The sequence below is a fragment of the Corvus brachyrhynchos genome, unplaced genomic scaffold (assembly GCF_000691975.1).
Source record: "Corvus brachyrhynchos isolate BGI_N302 unplaced genomic scaffold, ASM69197v1 scaffold258, whole genome shotgun sequence".
Classification (NCBI taxonomy): domain Eukaryota; kingdom Metazoa; phylum Chordata; class Aves; order Passeriformes; family Corvidae; genus Corvus; species Corvus brachyrhynchos.
Window position 1 is genome coordinate 623,276 of NW_008240122.1, and position 7,051 is coordinate 630,326.

General features: G+C 39.7%; 1 long non-coding RNA gene across 1 annotated transcript in view; it reads right to left on the reverse strand.

The window, feature by feature from the left end:
- LOC108449235 overlaps positions 1–532 on the reverse strand; it is a 10,969-nt gene extending 10,437 nt beyond the window's left edge. Inside the window, exon 1 of the long non-coding RNA XR_001865380.1 lies at positions 131–532. This is a non-coding gene — a long non-coding RNA (uncharacterized LOC108449235). The remainder of the gene's footprint in view (positions 1–130) is intronic.
- Positions 533–7,051: the final 6,519 nt, after the last annotated feature.

Sequence of the window (7,051 nt, forward strand, 5' to 3'; positions counted from 1 at the left end):
CTGCTCACCATCCCTCTCAGTTACATGCTCTCTGCTTTTCACAAAAGGAGGAAAAGACTTCCCTCTCTCTCTGCTTCCAAGGGCCAGACGGTGCCAGCCCAGCTCCCATTGAGCAGTTCCTCAAGCTCACCTCGCTCCATGAATAGTTCCACTGAGCGCAGTGGGGCCGCTCAGCTCGAACAAAGCTGGCACAACCTGGCTTCCAGAGGAAAGATCCAATCAGTCCAAAGACAAAAACAAGCTCACAGCGACAGTGCAGGGCACAGCTCCGACTTGGGGACAGCCAGAAGAAGGTGCCAAGTTTCTGTTACATCCCGGGAGAAGTTTGCACAAGGTTACCAGAGGATTACGCAGAGCTCCAAGGGAGATTCTCTGGCAATTCTGTGCTCGGGCATTTTATTGTTATGAGCTTGGGAAATACATCCTAGTTGTCTTTAATAGGAATGCACCACAATTTCTGAAGGATTTATCATCTTAAAAGAGAAATCCCAACAGCTAAAAATTTGGATGCTGAGAAATGTACCATTCAATTACAAAGCAAATTATATGGGTCTCCTGTGTGTGGTTCTGCTCTCAAAAAGCGTCAGCAACTTCCTACTACTTTACAGCCATGCGAGCAATTCCTTTATTTAGACAAGCACACAGTAAATCAGAAATAAAAGGCCTCAAGAAAAATATCTCGGCAGCAATTCCAGATCTGAGGGGCACAAAAGGAGTTAAAAAACAGCAGAGCATAGCCAACAGTTGAGAAATAAATCAGTAAAAGTTATTCTGGGAGCCAGTGGGTCACAGTAAGTTAAACTGTGTACTATGTTTGTTGTCTGAAATTATTCCAAAAGCAAAATTATTCCAAGAGAGAAGAATAAATATCCTGGAATAATCCAAACCAAAAATCAAATATAAAAGGAAGAATCTCATTGGATTCCAAGTCCATGTCATCTTGAAGGAATTAACCACTTGCCCAGGTTTTGATGTCTATTTGTTTCTAAGGACAGAGACTGGAGAGGAAAGCATTAGGGGAATGCAGGGGATCTCAGGCAGGGCACTAAAACTGAGTTACTTACTCAGTTTACATACTGTGTATGTTTTTAAATAAAGTTGATTTTACCTTCCAAAATCTAATCCTGCTAATACAGAACACCTACTGTGTTTCAAAGTATGCTTGTACAAAGGAAGTACTACCTTAATAGAAGTCCAAAGTTAAATATATTTAATTTTAACGCAGATTTTGGCATTGAGGTTCACTCTCAGGCCCACTATACTGTGCAGCAGGGCACTGGTTGCCCTAAGTATGATTCACCCAGTACTACCTGAGCCATTCCACACACACAGGTGTAAATGTTGCAGCTTGTAATAATTCCAGAGTTCCTGGAGATACTTGGTACATCAGGTCCTTCTCTGTCAGTGTGCTATGAGCTACTCACCCACTATGAGCTTAAAACCAAAAGTAAATGCATACTTAAAGAAGGTACAAATAAACCATTATTTTGCTTGTTTATCAAGAATTTAGCTCTAACAGGTAGCATTACAAAATCACTGCTGCTCTGGGGGGCTGTCCTGGTGCAAGGCAGCATAATGCAACTGCATTTCAAGTCCCATATTGAAGGATTTAAGCACCCATGTAAAGTTTGACTTGCATATTTTTTAATCTCTGAAATAAATACCTTCATATGCATTTTAAAGGCTGTTGATTTTAAAGGGAGATCGATGATTCAGCTGATAAAGTATCCCACACTAAAGGTGGTTTAAAACAAAAAAATGCAACCCCCTCTGTGCACACATTAACTTACATTTGGGCTTCAGCTAGCTGCCACAATTTTTTTCACCAAGAGCTTCAAAGGCAAACAATTCTAGTATCTGTAAGGCATCAATTTTCCCTCATGCTTAGGCTGCCAAGGACTCTTCCAGTCATGCTCCTTTTTCCAACCATTAGCTATATTTAGAAATAAATAATGTGTAAGAAATCCAGAAGAACTTACGGATATGGAAATATCTATTTATGGAAAGCAGCAAGTCTGGAGACCTTCTTCTCGTCCAGCCTAGCTGAAGGGATTAATAAATTTGTTTGAAATTATTCTGCAAACCAGCAGGATTTTTGAGACTAAAAAAAGAGGGAAGAAACCCCCAACTTAGTTGAATCTAATGTAAGTCAATTCAAGTTAGTTAAGGATTCCTTTACTTGCTTAGTGGTTATTTCCCAGTACTGATGTGAGGGTTATTACTGAAATATGTTGTCCAGCTACTCCTCCTACAGGTCAACACACTGAGATCGTCCTTGCTAAGAAAATGGTTCTGGTGTTTCAGAAGGTGGCATATTTTTTTCAATGCCCCAGCCTGATTACAGGCACCAAATTATTTCTGGAGGCAAAGCAGCATTTTCTGCTGCCCCTTGCAGAAGAGAAGAAACCGTGATCTCAATTGCTTGTATTCATTAAAGATCCTCGAACACATTTCATAACAGTAGGTTCTTTAACCCCAAGGCTTTGGCCGAATTCCAACTCAATTACTGTCTACCTGAAAATTCTCCCATTAAATTAGGATTGATGGATTTGTCTCCTCCCTTAAACTGGTGAGCAGCAGTGGCTTGAACTCCGAAGAGCTTTCTAGGCTTCATCTTCAGACTGGCTGATTTCAGGGTTAGGTTAGGAACATAAATACACTCACCTGACCCAGGACTATATACCAAAATTAGTATTTGTTAATGTTGCACAAGGACATTAATTAGTTAATTAATTAAAGCGAAAAGCACAACTCCACATTGTACCGATAAAAACAAACCAGAAAAGATCACATGCAGTAGACTTGCTGAGAAACCCACTGCCAAAGGGAGTTGGTGGGCACAAGTGAAGGCTGAAGGCCTAACTGCAGACCACCACGAGGCGTTAACAGTTTTTCAGATCCATCCCAGCATAAACAACAACATTCCTACTTTTGGTACAAGGCAGAACTGTTTGTCATCCGGTGGTTACATGGACTATGAATTAACTGGATCACTTCACAGCTTTTGTTCTTTTGATGGCAGCATTTGCTGGGGATGCTTAATTTGCTTTGTCCAGAATGACAACGAACAGTTTAAGTGCATTCTGTATTTCAGGCTCTTGACGCAGTCAATCTTACAGTCTGCCTTCTGAGAAAGCTTTCAGTGAAATGTTCTGCATAATTAGAGAGGGTGGGATATGCACTCAGAGAACAATTCCTTGAAATATTTCTGGCAGTGAAAGGTTTGCCTAGTGGTGGATCACCCTCTTCCATGGAAAACCCAAGGAGGGAGCAGAGCAGCAGGTCTGTGAGATGTGCAGTGGTTTGGGTACCAGCATCCTTGGATCTTCCAGGTTGTCTGAAAACACCTGCTTCTGAATTACCTTCAGTAATTGCTCTCTCTCAGCTCCCTAGTGGTGCTGATGCTCCCACATGGTCACACACAACCACCCTTCCTCCCAAAAGGCTCCCCAGGGTCCAAGCACCAGCAGCAGCAATCCTACTGCTCTTGTGTCAGATAACAGGGCAACCTATGACCTTGAAGGGGGTCCTGTTGTGGGACAAGTATTCTGTGGGTGGAAGATGGGGAAAAAAGAAAAAAAGGGAATGCTGCTGGAGGTTTAGGAGAACCCCTAAAATAACATCAACTGTATGAACAGGAGAGAATTTTAAAATATGACATTGCTATATATTTTCTAATTGATTTTTTTTAAAGGATGCATTATTATACTAGAAACAAGTAGAGATTTCTGTCCCATCAAAATAACTCTCTGGTGTTCTAAAAGTATTTAGATCCATTTCTGTTCTGCCTGCACCTATGGATTTCACTTCCAATAACTTTTACAAGATTTTTTTCAAAATAAGATGCGAAGTGTTTGGTTATATTCCAACAGGCAACAGTCAGCAGTGTAAAATGCCTCCATGCTCAGAACAGCTTCCTCAGGTAGTGATTTCCATGTCATTTTAGCTGAGGTAAGCACGGATTGCTGGGGAAGGCCAGCTCAGCTCCAGCTGTGCACTTCCACCCCCCTCCCTGCACTGGCACTCATTTAGGTTCCGATCAGTCACATTGGGGAACAGATCTCACCGAAAACTTTTAAAAAGTCTTTTTAGGTTTTATCCTGATCCTTCAGTGACTCTTGCTGATAGTGAGCATTACTGAAAGACCAAGGTATTCAGCAAACCTCTTTGGCATGTTTAAGCATAAGCAGAAAAGCGTTCTTCTGGATATAATACCATGGGCAGTAACTTCTAGATAGTAATGCTTTACAAAGTATTTCACAATATCTTTCAAAGATGTGCACCAGTTTCACTGATAAATTTAAGAGTATGACAGGTCATTTACTGCCTGGATATATCAATGACGTGGAAGAAAAAGGGAATTTTAGCAAAGAGAAGAAGGATGGCAGTGCTGTGGGTGACAGTACTTTGCATTCGCTGGCAAGCCCCGTGTGAAGTTCAGTTAAAAACCGAAATGAGGAGACGCAGAACGGCTCCATCAGAAGCGTCTGCTTGGCTGCACAGTGACAGATGGTGAAGGCTGAATGGTTAATGCCATTTCTCAGCCTACTGGCCTGGCTTGTGCTCCCAAGTGTCTTACACAGTCTCAGGAAACTGCAGCAAGACTGTGTGATGATTTGCCACTGAGGCTTACTAAGACCTAGCTACATATTCATGACCTTTAGCCTAGCTGACTGATTTGGAGCTTTATCAAACAGCTGATTATGTGGCTTTTTCTTTTCCTGCCTATTTTTTTTTTTTAATATAAATATGAATGAATTCTGCATTCTGTATCTCCTAAGAATGCCAGACATTTTCCAGTGAAGGCATTAATTAGCAAAGGCTTGTGTGACTGACGTTGTAGTCTATTGGTACTTCAGGTCTCTGCAGATGAAAATGCTGTGGTATCATGGGAAATGTGTACTTAACTCTAACAGCAAGTGGAGAACAAATCTGGTCTCCTTTGGCATGTTTAAGCCTGCTCCTTTTCTGAACTGTTCAACCACTGCAACAAGAACTGATATCACAGAATACAACTTTAGATTTGATCACTGTTATCTCTTACACCCACATTCATTACATTTGTAAAGCTCAGTTGGCCTGGTACTCTGAATTTCCGTTTGCAGTTAACCTTTAATTGCAAACAGTGGGCCACGGTGATTGAACTCTTTTCATCATAGTTCTTGAAATCAGGACTTTCCCAGGCAGGAATGGAAGATGAAGTTTTCTTACTTCACACTAGCAAAATTAAAAGCAGAATAGAATTTTTGCATAATGCAATGAAATAATATGAAAGGCTACAAGGGGAGATTTTATTCCGCCTCTAAAATATACATATTAGTTCAACATGATCTTACACAATTTGACAAGAGGATTTTCATTATTAATAAGATGAAATGTAAGGCTTCTAATTAAGTGGAAAACAAACCAGTGTAAACTACACTCAGAACACACAAACCTATTAGGTTTTAAATTTAATAATAAATCATTTATCTAAAGCCCAGCTGATTTGTTGCATGATGTTGCTTGATGAGGGTTTATTTCATTTCTGCATTTTTTTCTTCCTTCTATCCTTACTATTCTTATGCCAAAACAACACTAAATTTGGTTTTTTGAGTCCCTGTGCTGAAGTGTAGCTACTCAAAATGATTATCAGGTAACAAAATGCCTTAGCAAGGGTCTCATTCATTTGGGGGGGGGCTAATTTACAAGTAAAATTAAATGTCTAATATGAATAGAACACTAAATTAGAACTGCACTGTTGGACTGTAAAAACAAAAATACTAGAGGAAAAAAACTCACAAATTTCATCAGGAAAAACGCTAAATAGCCCTTGACCACAGGAACCTTCAGAACCAAGTAAGTACCGGCTTCCAAAGGATTTTATATACTATCTAATGTGAAATTTGCCACATGAAGACAATTACTCAGAGACAGCCTCTGACAGGTAAAGTAGTATCTGTCTAAAAGCGATGTAACTTGGCTCTACCTGTCTGAAGCAATTATTGTTTCACAATAAACTAACTACCAACTATGAGCATTACACATAATTCTGCTCAGATACTTGTATGAAACATGGGTGAGTGCAAGGTACCACACATGCAGCTGAAGCTGTGTAGTAACTCTTTTTTTCTGTGATCTTTGTGTAGAAAATGGCTGTTTGTAATTGGTGACCATCAGTCTACAGATTCTATTTCACTAATTCTTTTAAGCCATGTTTTCACAGCTTCTCAAATCCTCTTTTAAATCAAGTATTTTTCATATTATCACCTTTCAACAAGTCTAACATAATCCGGAGAAAGACATTCCTGGGTTGCTTTTTTCTAACAGACAAGGATACCAAATGTCTTGTGACATCTTCTAAACAAAATGGTCACAAGTGCTCTGTTCAAAGTTTCTCAAACACCAAATATGTAGCTGTCTGCATACGGAATGCCACATTATTTTTAGGTGTACAGCCTTTGGAAAATGCTAGCCTTAACAGCAGCAACTACCATTCTATCTTATTTGCAGGAGTCCTAGGATTTGCACAGATGATGATGGTCCAGAGGATCAGGATCATACAGCAAAGAAATGCATCCCTCTCTCCACTTCCATCTGGTAAAAGTCACTGGCCTATGCTCCTTTCATCTGCAGAAATGGGAAGAAACAATAAAAGCTTTTTATACTAAGTGTTCCCACGTTTAGGATAGGAAAAAATGCTTTAATTGTTCTAACAATTCTTTTTTAATGCATACTAGTAGGTATTAAAACACACATATATTCAGACACCTCCTAAAGCTGAGCTGCCATGAAAGTCCAGAAAGCCTTTTCTGTAACAGGTACCACAGAAATCATCAGAGGACAGTACAGAAGATCTAAGCTGGATTACAGTAAAATTATAATTGTTACTTATGGCAAGTGTTCCTTCATGTTTAAATCAAACCTCAATTATTTCATCCTACTTATTCCTTAGAAAGCAGAAGTTAAGCATTAATATGTTAGATGAGATCTTTTCTGAGAAATGTATGTGGGACAAAGAAGCAAAGAGAACCACAGAGGACCCCAGAAGAAAACTGTATAAAGTCAAACA